The sequence below is a fragment of the Heterodontus francisci genome, chromosome 20 (assembly GCF_036365525.1).
Source record: "Heterodontus francisci isolate sHetFra1 chromosome 20, sHetFra1.hap1, whole genome shotgun sequence".
Taxonomy (NCBI): domain Eukaryota; kingdom Metazoa; phylum Chordata; class Chondrichthyes; order Heterodontiformes; family Heterodontidae; genus Heterodontus; species Heterodontus francisci.
Window position 1 is genome coordinate 85,792,614 of NC_090390.1, and position 12,524 is coordinate 85,805,137.

Here is a 12,524-nt window from a genome sequence, read left to right on the forward strand (position 1 = left end):
AGAAATAGTAGATGCATTGCTGGTCATTTTTCAAAATTCTATAGACTCTGGAACACTTCCAATGGATTGGAGAGTAGCTAATGTAACTCCACTATTTAAAAAAGGAGGTAGAGAGAAAACAGGGAATTATACACCAGTTAGCCTGACATCAGTAATGGGGAAAATGCTAGAGTCCTTTATAAAAGATGTAATAGCAGAGCACTTGGAAAACAATGACAGGATCGGACAAAGTCAACATGGATTTACGAAAGGGAAATCATGCTTGACAAATCTACTGGAATTTTTTGAGGATGTAACTAGTAGAATAGATAAGGGAGAACCAGCGGATGTGGTGTATTTGGACTTTCAGAAGGCTTTCGATAAGGTCCCACATTAAGAGATTAGCATGCAAAATTAAAGCACATGGGATTGGGGGTAAGGTAGTGACATGGATAGGGAACGGGTCGGCAGACAGGAACAAAGAGTAGGAATAAACAAGTCTTTTTCTGAGGGGCAGGCAGTGACTAGTGGGGTACTGCAGGGATCAGTGCTAGGACCCAGCTATTCACAATATATATTAATGATATAGATGAGGGAATTAAATGTAATATATCCAAGTTTGTAGATGACACAAAGCTGGGTGGGATTGTGAGCTGTGAGGAAGATGCAGAGAAGCACCAGTGTGATTTGGACAGGTTGAATGAGTGGGCAAAGAAATGGCAGATACAGTATAATGTGGATAAATGTGAGGTTATCCACTTTGGTGGCAAAAATAGAAAGGCAGATTATTATCTGAATGGCAATAGATTGGGAAAGGGGGAGGTGCAGCGAGACTTGGGTGTCCTTGTGCACCATTCGCTGAAAGTAAGCATGCAGGTGCAGCAGGCAGTTAAGGAGGCAAATGGTATTTTGGCCTTCATAGTGAGAGGATTCGAGAACAGGAGCAAGGATGTCTTGCTGCAATTATACAAGGCCTTGGTGAGACCACATCTGGAGTATTATGTGCAGTTTTGGTCTCCTTATCTGAGGAAGATGTTCTTGCTATGGAGGGAGTGCAGCGAAGGTTCACCAGACTGATTCCTGGGATGGCAGGACTGACATATGAAGAGAGATTAGGTCGATTAGGCTTGTATTCGCTAGAGTTTAGAAGAATGAGAGGGATCTCAAAGAAACCTACAAAATTCTAACAGTACTGACAGACTGGATGCAGGAAGGATGTTCCCGATGGCAGAGGTCCAGGACCAGGGTTCACAGTCTAAGGTTAAGGGGTAAGCCATTTAGGACTGAGATGAGGAGGGATTTCTTCACCCAGAGAGTGGTGAACCTGTGGAATTCTCTACCACAGAAAGCAGTTGAGGCCAAATCATTAAATATGTTCAAGAAAGAGTTAGATATAGTTCTTAGGCCTAAAGGGATTAAGGGATATGGGGAGAAAGCGGGAACAGGGTACTGAGTTTGGATGATCAGCCATGATCGTCTTGAATGGCGGTGCAGGCTTGAAGAGCCTAATGGCCTACTCCTGCTCCTATTTTTCTGTTTCTAGGTTTCTATGATACTCAGCACTGTCAATTCAATTGTTTCTGTAGGTGAAAAACTCAAAGACCACCCTTTCCTTCATCCCATGCTTGTAAGAGGCTGCTGTTTGAAGTTTAGCAGATTTAAATGAAGGACCAAGACCACTGATGCACATTATTTCCTTTGTTTTCTTTCTTACATCTTCAGTTGTTAAGTTGAATGAGTCTTGCAGAAATTGTGTGGATAATGTATGTGCGTAAGTTTTAATGTGCTTTCTCCCCTAAAGGGGTAAAAAAAAAAGGAATTTCACAATGAGGAATACGAGTTGGATCAAAAGGAAGGTGTAAACAAACTAAATGTTTCAGTTGTAAGAGATTCAAGTTACAATTTCTGGCCAGAATCACAACCTGACTGTATTTTGGTAAATATATGGGAATTTTAATCCAGATATGAATTCATGCATTTGAGAACAGGGCAATTTTAATGTTGGATACTGTTAATTGGAACTTGGAAAATAGTTTGGGTCTGAAACAATCCCTGTGTTTGAAGTTCAAATGTTCAAAGGGAGAGAATTTGACAAAGAGAACTGAAAAGCCTGGAATTTTGAAACATTATCGGTGGAAAGTGTTCTGAAATGCAAATTTCTCAGTTGTTCAAAAAGTATATGTTTAGACTATTCCATTGCTTGTGGTTTGTTCTGTCCTCATAGGAAAAGGGGTGGTGACAACATCACTAGTCCATCTGAGAACGTTCGCCCTACCCCTTTTCAGTCTAGCAGAAAGTTAACACACTCCACTAGCAATTTAAACTGACCATACCACTTTCAAAATTTATTGCAACAAGATTGCTGACAGCTTCAGGAGTTTGATCAGATATCTATAATGAACTGAAGATGATGAATTAAATTAAATGCATTTGAGTTGGTATTCTAATCTGAAATTTAAAGAGATTCTAGGAAACAATAAAATCACACACACGGGCTCAGTGGTTTCTGTTTGGACATCAGTAAATATTGGACTAAATATGAAAACATATGAGTGTGTCAGCTCAGAGGTTTGGTACAGGTATATCCTGTACAGCTAGATTATAAAAAGAAAAATCATAAAGTGATGGGATTGGTTGTTTTCCAGGAATGCCGCCAGTTGACACCACTTCCAATGGCCTCAAGGCAAACTACATGGCTTACATTCTGTTTCTGCCAACAGGAGGGCCAGCAGCAGATCTCTTAATTATTTTGTTTCAGGTAAACCACAAGAGCAATGGCAGCCTGGTGAGTAGCAGTAATGGTGATCACCCTCCTGGTAACTGCGGCAACACGGGAGACACCCACTGTAAATATCAACAGAACCACTTGCCTGCGTCCAGGACAGTAAGTACAACTACCTAAAGGAGGGAGCCCCTCAAGGGCGTCTAACACCGGCGTGAACATCACGGCGGGATGGACTAATCTGCCTCCATTTGTTTTAGAACTTAAAGGGAAGGGCATGTGACATTGTGATGAAATATAGGTATAATAGGGATAATTAAGAATATAGATAATTAATACATACACTTAATTAGAGTATAGATAATTAATTACAATTATAGAAAGTTTATGGCACAGAAAGAGGCCACTTGGCTGATCATGTCTGTGCAGACCGAGAAACAATCCACCCAGTCTAATCCCACCTTCCAGCATTTGGTCTGTAGCCTTGCAGATTACAGCACTTGAGGTGCACATCCAGACAACTTTTAAATGAGTTGAGGGTTTTTGCCTCAACTGCCCTTTCAGGCAGTGAGTCCCAGACACCACCATCCTTTGGCTAAAAATTCCTTTCCTCATCTCCCCTCTAATCTTTCTACCACTTTATATCTATGTCCCCTAGTCACTGATCTCTCTGCAAAGGTAATTAGGCCCTTCACATCCACTCTATCCAGGCCCCTCACAATTTGGTACATTTCAATCAGATCTCCCCTCAGCCTTTTCTGTTCTGAGAAGAACAACCCCAGCCTATTCAATCTTTCCTCATAGCTGCATTTTTCCAGTTCTGACAACATCCTCATAAATATCCTCTGTACCCTCTCCAGTGCATATACTTAATTTGGTAGAATTCAGATATAATTAATACATTACACTTTAGTGATAAAGATTCATTTAATAGAATTAAAGATTGAGTAAACTGAAAAAATAAAGATTAAATAAATGGTCAGTTTTCAAAATTCACTGGAATTCCCCTTGCAGAGCAGAGTTAAAAATTGCTGATTCTTTTGTAATCAAAAAAGTCCATCTCAATGTCTACATTGGAATCTATAAACTAATTAAAAATAAGGCATACTGAGATATACTGCACCTGGTACACACTGATAACTATAGTCAAACTGTGGTCCTAATTAATTGAGAATAATATAGACAGACTATCTTAAGGAGATAGTTCAAAGTAACACGAAGGATTCATTACAAATGACCAATCACAAAAATAGCACATCACAGAAGAAAAACAGATGCCATGCAGCCCCAATTTAACGTAAAAAGAAAAGCACAGTTACTGCACAAAGTACATTTTAAAAAGCTTTTTAGAAAAGAACACATTTATAAAACAAAGTAATAGTATTACTATAAAACACCAAAAACATTTTGACCAGATAAAAGCTCACAACTAAATGATAAGGGAATTCTCAGCAATTAAATTAATTGGGAATGATACAATAATATATGGATAATGAAAGAGAAATTTACAGAAACATAAACTCACTTTTGCAAAGGATGAGCTAATTGATTAGAAACAGTATAAACCTGAGAATTTTGAATTGAAAAATCAGAAGTATTGAATTCCTCAACAATGCTTCTCAACCAATGGTGAAGGCGGCCAACTGTGTGACAAAAGAACTCTGCTCTTAACCGAGAGTGCTTTATCTTGTTAAGCAGGAGGTCTACTCAGGAATTTAAGGTAACAGTTTACTTTGGATTTTGATGGATATTCTAAGACATTTTGCTGTAACATTGTCAAGGTTAAACTTTTGGATTCTATTTTAGAAATAAGATTATTTACATCTTTTAGTAATCTTTGATATTGTAGTATACTTAGCCACTTAAAGTGTATTGCATGTTAAATTCTTTGATAAATTTATAAAAGTTAATAAATCGTCTAATGTAGCATTCTGTGTACAACTACAAGAACCCCCTCTCTGTGTCTCCTTAAGTGGGGAGATACGCATTGAAGAGAGTTTCTCAGACCCTTACAATATCTGGGATATTTATGACTTAGCTATAAATTATTAAAAACAGGCTATCCGCAGGATTGTAATATTTTCTGTGGATTGCTTTCTGTGAGGGAGAGCTAGTTCAGTTCTCTGGACACAAACAAGTCTCTGTGGGAATCTGAAATAAAAACAAGAAATGCTGGAACTACTCAGCAGGTCTGGCAGCATCTGTGGAAAGAGAAGCAGAGTTAACGTTTCGGGTCAGTGACCCTTCTTCGGAACTAGCAAATATTAGAAATGTCAAAGGTTATAAGCAAGTGAGGCGGGGGTGGGGCAAGAGATAACAAAGGAGAAGGTGTAGATTGGGCAAGGCCACATAGCTGACCAAAAGGTCATGGAGCAAAGGCAAACAATGTTAATGGTGTGTTGAAAGACAAAGCATTAGTACAAATAGGGTGTTAAGGGACTGAGGGTTGAACAGCAGCAAGTACAAACATGAAAAAAAACAGTGGGTAAGCAAACTGAACAAACAAGGTGAAATGAAATCTGTGGGAATCTGTCTGGTTTGAACTTAATTGAAAGAGATTTACAAGGAAGTACTCCTGATTTGGTCTAGTCCCAACAAGGGGTTAAAGTCATAAATCACTTCAGTTGGCATCCAAAATCATGGGTTCGGTTGTTCACAGAATCCTGTACTTATCTGTTTATCTAAAAATTTTATTTTAGATTTGTAAGTACAGGAGTGTCAGTCGTACTCAGACCCAAATTTAAGTATCTAGAGACGGCAACTCTTGATCACGGTTTGTGGACCTTAAATCAGAACTTTCTCATTGTACTTTTGCGGTTTGGAAATTTCCTTTAAAATTTATGTTAAACCCTAGCTGAGGTTAGGTCCTGACACAATCTAGCTCCTAGCTGTGGTTAAGCTTTTGTTATAATGACTCAGGCAGGTAGAATTGGCTTAATTTTTCTGTTGGATGATTCATCAACTTGTTTCAGTAGAATACAAAACCCCATACCGCTGCCTCAGGCAGATCGGGTAGTTGTCTCGGCAGTGTGGGGGTATCCATGATTGTAGGTCCTAGGTGTCCCTACGTGCGTGGTGGCCATGGGTTTCGACTCAGATGGCTTCCTCACAATAAGGTTCATGATCATAATTGAGAGAAGATTACAGACCATTGCTGATCCTCCATTACCTTCAAATCAAACAGGCTCTTATTCAGGCTTATTCTAATGACAAAGCTGCTGGCTCTGTTCTGCCTGTGGGACAGTCTGTGCAGGCTCAAATTATACCCCTGGGCAATGTAAATCTTAACTCTATATGTGCCATGTGTGGCAAGCCTGGTCTCAGGAACCAAGGTACATTTTAAACAACCTTGATAGACTGGAAACTTGTTGTCAAGGCTGGAATGCTGCACATTTACGGCAGCTCCTGACCATGATGCTAAGCTCTGATTTAGTTCCCCCGAACAATCGGTGCAACAACTGGATTCAAATTGATGCCCACCTCCTGACCGCAACTCAACGAGGGAATGTCAGAGGCTCAATCAAAAGAAATCCTTCACATTACAGCCACATCAAATGGCTTGGTAACCACTTATTGATTTACGCAGGGTCCTTACACATGCAAACTGGGATATTGTTCACGGTTGTCTGGCTAACCAATCTCAGAATTCTGCACTTAGTGCTTATCCTGATGATCAGCAGAGGTCGGATAATGTTGAACGCATTATCCGCTTGAATTATCACTTGCTGGGTCTGCCCCAAACTAAGCCTGTTTCACAACGAGATCTTAAGGTTAAAAATACTGCAGACAGTGCATCTGCTCCACACCGACAGGGATCGAATAGGCCCCGGGCTCCTTCTCGTTCCAGTTGCCTGCAGCCTCATTCCTTTGGGCCCCCAGACAGGCGCTCTGGTCGGTCTGCACCCGAATCTTGCCAGAAGCGCAAATGGCATGCCTCCCCAGAGCATGAGGACCGGTCTGGCACCACACCCCGAAGAGATGGCAGGGTCAAAGAACAAAGAACAAAGAACAAAGAACAAAGATAATTACAGCACAGGAACAGGCCCTTCGGCCCTCCAAGCCTGCGCCGATCCAGATCCTCTCTCTAAACATGTCGCCTATTTTCTTAGGTTCTGTATCTCTTTTCTTCCTGCCCATTCATGTATCTGTCTAGATACATCTTAAAAGACTCCATCGTGCCCGCGTCTACCACCTCCGCTGGCAACGCGTTCCAGGTGCCCACCACCCTCTGCGTAAAGAACTTTCCACGCATATCCCCCCTAAACATTTCCCCTTTCACTTTGAACTCGTGTCCTCTAGTAATTGAAACCCCTACTCTGGGAAAAAGCCTCTTGCTGTCCACCCTGTCTATACCTCTCATGATTTTGTACACCTCTATCAGGTCCCCCCTCAACCTCCGTCTTTCTAATGAAAATAATCCTAATCTACTCAACCTCTCTTCATAGCTAGCGCCCTCCATACCAGGCAACATCCTGGTGAACCTCCTCTGCACCCTCTCCAAAGCATCCACATCCTTTTGATAATGTGGCGACCAGAACTGTACGCAGTATTCCAAATGTGGCCGAACCAAAGTCCTATACAACTGTAACATGACCTGCCAACTCTTGTACTCAATGCCCCGTCCGATGAAGGAAAGCATGCCGTATGCCTTCTTGACCACTCTATTTACCTGCGTTGCCACCTTCAGGGAACAGTGGACCTGAACACCCAAATCTCTCTGGACATCAATTTTCCCCAGGACTTTTCCATTTACTGTATAGTTCACTCTTGAATTGGATCTTCCAAAATGCATCACCTCGCATTTGCCCTGATTGAACTCCATCTGCCATTTCTCTGCCCAACTCTCTAATATATCTATATTCTGCTGTATTCTCTGACAGTCCCCTTCACTATCTGCTACTCCACCAATCTTAGTGTCGTCTGCAAACTTGCTAATCAGTCCACCTATACTTTCCTCCAAATCATTAATGTATATCACAAACAACAGTGGTCCCAGCACGGATCCCTGTGGAACACCACTGGTCACACGTCTCCATTTTGAGAAACTCCCCTCTACTGCTACTCTCTGTCTCCTGTTGCCCAGCCAGTTCTTTATCCATCTAGCTAGTACACCTTGGACCCCAAGCGCCTTCACTTTCTCCATCAGCCTGCCATGGGGAACCTTATCAAACGCCTTACTGAAGTCCATGTATATGACATCGACAGCCCTTCCCTCATCAATCAACTTTGTCACTTCCTCAAAGAATTCTATTAAGTTGGTAAGACATGACCTTCCCTGCACAAAACCATGTTGCCTATCACTGATGAGCCCATTTTCTTCCAAATGGGAATAGATCCTATCCCTCAGTATCTTCTCCAGCAGCTTCCCTACCACTGACGTCAGGTTCACCGGTCTATAATTACCTGGATTATCCCTGCTACCCTTCTTAAACAAGGGGACAACATTAGCAATTCTCCAGTCCTCCGGGACCTCACCCGTGTTTAAGGATGCTGCAAAGATATCTGTTAAGGCCCCAGCTATTTCCTCTCTCGCTTCCCTCAGTAACCTGGGATAGATCCCATCCGGACCTGGGGACTTGTCCACCTTAATGCCCTTTAGAATACCCAACATTTCCTCCCTCCTTATGCCGACTTGACCTAGAGTAATCAAACATCTGTTCCTAACCTCAACATCCGTCATGTCCCTCTCCTCGGTGAATACCGATGCAAAGTACTCGTTTAGAATCTCACCCGTTTTCTCTGAGTCCAAGCATAACATTCCTCCTTTGTCCTTTAGTGGGCCAATCCTTTCTCTAGTTACCCTCTTTCTCCTTATATATGAATAAAAGGCTTTGGGATTTTCCTTAACCCTGTTTGCTAAAGATATTTCATGACCCCTTTTAGCCCTCTTAATTCCTCGTTTCAGATTGGTCCTACATTCCCGATATTCTTTCAAAGCTTCGTCTTTCATCAGCCGCCTACACCTTATGTATGCTTCCTTTTTCCTCTTAGCTAGTCTCACAATTTCACCTGTCATCCATGGTTCCCTAATCTTGCCATTTCTATCCCTCATTTTCACAGGAACCTGTCTCTCCTGAACACTAATCAACCTCTCTTTAAAAGCCTCCCACATATCACATGTGGATTTACCTTCAAACAGCTGCTCCCAATCTACATTTCCCAGCTCCTGCCGAATTTTGGTATAGTTGGCCTTTCCCCAATTTAGCACTCTTCCTTTCGGACCACTCTCGTCTTTGTCCATGAGTATTTTAAAGCTTACGGAATTGTGATCACTATTCCCAAAGTAGTCCCCTACTGAAACTTCAACAACCTGGCCGGGCTCATTCCCCAACACCAGATCCAGTATGGCCCCTTCCCGAGTTGGACTATTTACATACTGCTCTAGAAAACCTTCCTGGATGCTCCTTACAAATTCTGCTCCATCTGGACCTCTAACACTAAGCGAATCCCAGTCAATGTTGGGAAAATTAAAATCTCCTATCACCACCACCCTGTTGCTCCTACATCTTTCCATAATCTGTTTACATATTTGTACCTCTATCTCACGCTCGCTGTTGGGAGGCCTGTAGTACAGCCCCAACATTGTTACCGCACCCTTCCTATTTCTGAGTTCTGTCCATATTGCCTCACTGCTCGAGTCCTCCATAGTGCCTTCCTTCAGCACAGCTGTGATATCCTCTTTGACCAGTAATGCAACTCCTCCACCCCTTTTACCTCCCTCTCTATCCCGCCTGAAGCATCGATATCCTGGGATATTTAGTTGCCAATCATGCCCTTCCCTCAACCAAGTCTCAGTAATAGCAATAACATCATACTCCCAGGTACTAATCCAAGCCCTAAGTTCATCTGCCTTACCTACTACACTTCTTGCATTAAAACAAATGCACCTCAGACCACCAGTCCCTTTATATTCATCATCTGCTCCCTGCCTGCTCTTCCCCTTAGTCACACTGACTTCATTATCTAGTTCCTTACAGGCTTTTGTTACTACCTCCTTACTGTCAACTGACCTCAATTGGTTCCCATCCCCCTGCCACATTAGTTTAAACCCTCCCCAACAGCGTTAGCAAAAGCACCTCCAAGGACATTGGTTCCAGTCCGGCCCAGGTGTAGACCGTCCAACTTGTAATAGTCCCACCTCCCCCAGAACCGGTCCCAATGTCCCAAAAATCTGAACCCCTCCTTCCTGCACCATCTCTCAAGCCACGCATTCATCCTGACTATTCTTTCATTTTTACTCTGACTATCACGTGGCACTGGTAGTAATCCTGAGATTACTACCTCTGAGGTCCTACTTTTTAACTTGGCTCCTAACTCCCTAAACTCTGCTTGTAGGACCTCATCCCGTTTTTTACCTATATCATTAGTGCCTATGTGCACAATGACAACTGGCTGTTCACCCTCCCCCTTTAGAATGTTCTGCAGCCGATCTGAGACATCCCTGACCCGTGCACCTGGGAGGCAACATACCATTCGGGAGCCTCGTTTTCGACCACAGAACCGCCTATCTACTCCCCTTACAATCGAATCCCCTACGACTATAGCCCTTCCACTCTTTTTCCCGCCCTTCTGAACAGCAGAGCCAGCCACGGTGCCATGGACCTGGCTACTGCTGCCTTCCCCTGGTGAGCCATCTCCCCCAACAGTATCCAAAACGGTATACTTGTTTTGGAGGGAGATGACCGCAGGGGACTGCTGCGCTGCCTTCCTGCTCTTTCTCTGCCTTTTGGTCACCCATTCCCTTTCTCTCTCAGCAATCCTAATCTGCGGTGTGACCAATTCAACTGGGATCCCTATGGGGATGAACTTTACATTGGCCATACCAATCACAGAGTAATGGGAGGATCCAGGGCTGACAGGGCAGGAATCAGAAAGACTCCCAACACGTTCGGCATCCACCCTAAGGGGGCGATCATCGGGACTATAAGCATTCTGATAGACCACATAAGGGATCAGGAAAGCATGAGACTCCTAAAAAGGAGGGGTGAACTTCAGTTAAAGTAGTCATGAGGACCCTGAGGAATATGACTCTTCACAATGAAGGGCTGGCACCCGGCCATGGTCTCTTGAATGAGAGATGCCCTGGTAACACTGCCCACGACTGAACAGATACAGGCACTCTTTGATACAGGAGCTGAATACTCCGTCATTGATCCTGTAATTATAAAAACTCAGTGGGGCAGATTTGGGGAGCCCAATTTATCAGTAGGGGGATTCATACAGCATAAGGCACAGCTGATTGACTTCTATAAAATTCCTGTTACTATCTTCAGCATTACTGTCTGATATTACAGCCTGATATTAAACACTTCCTTAAGATCACGTCCAGGCCTGTGGAGGCATCCACAGACCAGGATGACCGACAGACATATATTCAGGCACAGCTAGACTGCACCTCCCTAAATGGGAAGGATAGGATCTCCCAAAGCAGCTCCTAAACAAGTACTGCCTTTATCTACAGCATCATCTGAATCAATGTGACAAGTTAGATATAGAACCTTACTGTCTTGTTGCAGGCTGGCACAAGCCCAGGAAACCAATCTCCCATGCAGACCTTATCAAAAGCCTTACTGAAGTCCATATAGACTACATCAACTGCTTTACCCTCAAGTACACATCCAGTCACCTCCTCGACAAATTCAATCAAGTTAGTTAGACACAATCTCCCGCTGACAAAGCCATGCTGACTATCCCTGATTATTCTCTGCCTCAGATTATTCTCTGCGGCACAGTGGCACAGTGGTTAGCACTGCAGCCTCACAGCTCCAGCGACCCGGGTTCAATTCTGGGTACTGCATGTGTGGAGTTTGCAAGTTCTCCCTGTGTCTGAGTGGGTTTTCCCCGGGTGCTCCGGTTTCCTCCCACAAGCCAAAAGACTTGCAGGTTGGTAGGTAAATTGGCCATTATAAATTGCCCCTAGTATAGGTAGGTGGTAGGGAAATATTGGGACAGGTGGGGATGTGGTAGGAATATGGGATTAGTGTAGGATTAGTATAAATGGGTGGTTGATGGTCGGCACAGACTCGGTGGGCCGAAGGGCCTGTTTCAGTGCTGTATCTCTAAACTAAACAAATGGAGATTAATCCTGTCTCTAAGAATTTTATTCAATAGTTTCCCAACCACTGATGTTAGTAATCATTTAAAACCTCACCTATGTCCTCCGGTTCCACACACAGATTGCCACTTTAGTCCCTAATGGGCCCTACTCTTTCCCTGGTTATCCTTTTGCCCTTAAGATACTTATAAAACGCCTTAGGATTTTCCTTTGTCTTGCCCGCCAGTGTTTTTTCATGTCCCCTCTTCGTTCTCCTAATTACTTTTTTAGCTACCCCCCTACACTTTCTATACTCCTGTAATGCGTCTGCTGTTTTCAGTGCTCCGAATCTGCCATAAGCCTCCTTTTTTCTTCCTGATCCAATACTCTATATGCCTTGACATCCAGGATTCCCTGGACTTGATGGTACTACCCATCACCTTAACGGGTACATGTTGGCTCTAAACCCTCACTATTTCCTCTTTGAATGACTCCCACTGGTCTGATGCAGACTTTCCTACAAGTAGCTGCTCCCAGTCCACTTTAGCCAGATCCTGTTTTATCAAATTGAAATCGGCCTTCCCCCAATTAGAGGCATAGATAGGGTAGATAGCCAGAGTCTGTTTTGCATGGTAGGGTTGAGTAAAACTAGAGGGCATAGATTTAAGGTGAGAGGGAGGAGGTTTAATGGGGATCAAAGGGGTAAATTTTTCACACAAAGAATAGTTTGAAAATGAATGAGCTGCCTGAGGAGGTGGTGGAGGCAGGAACAGTAGCGACATTTAAGAG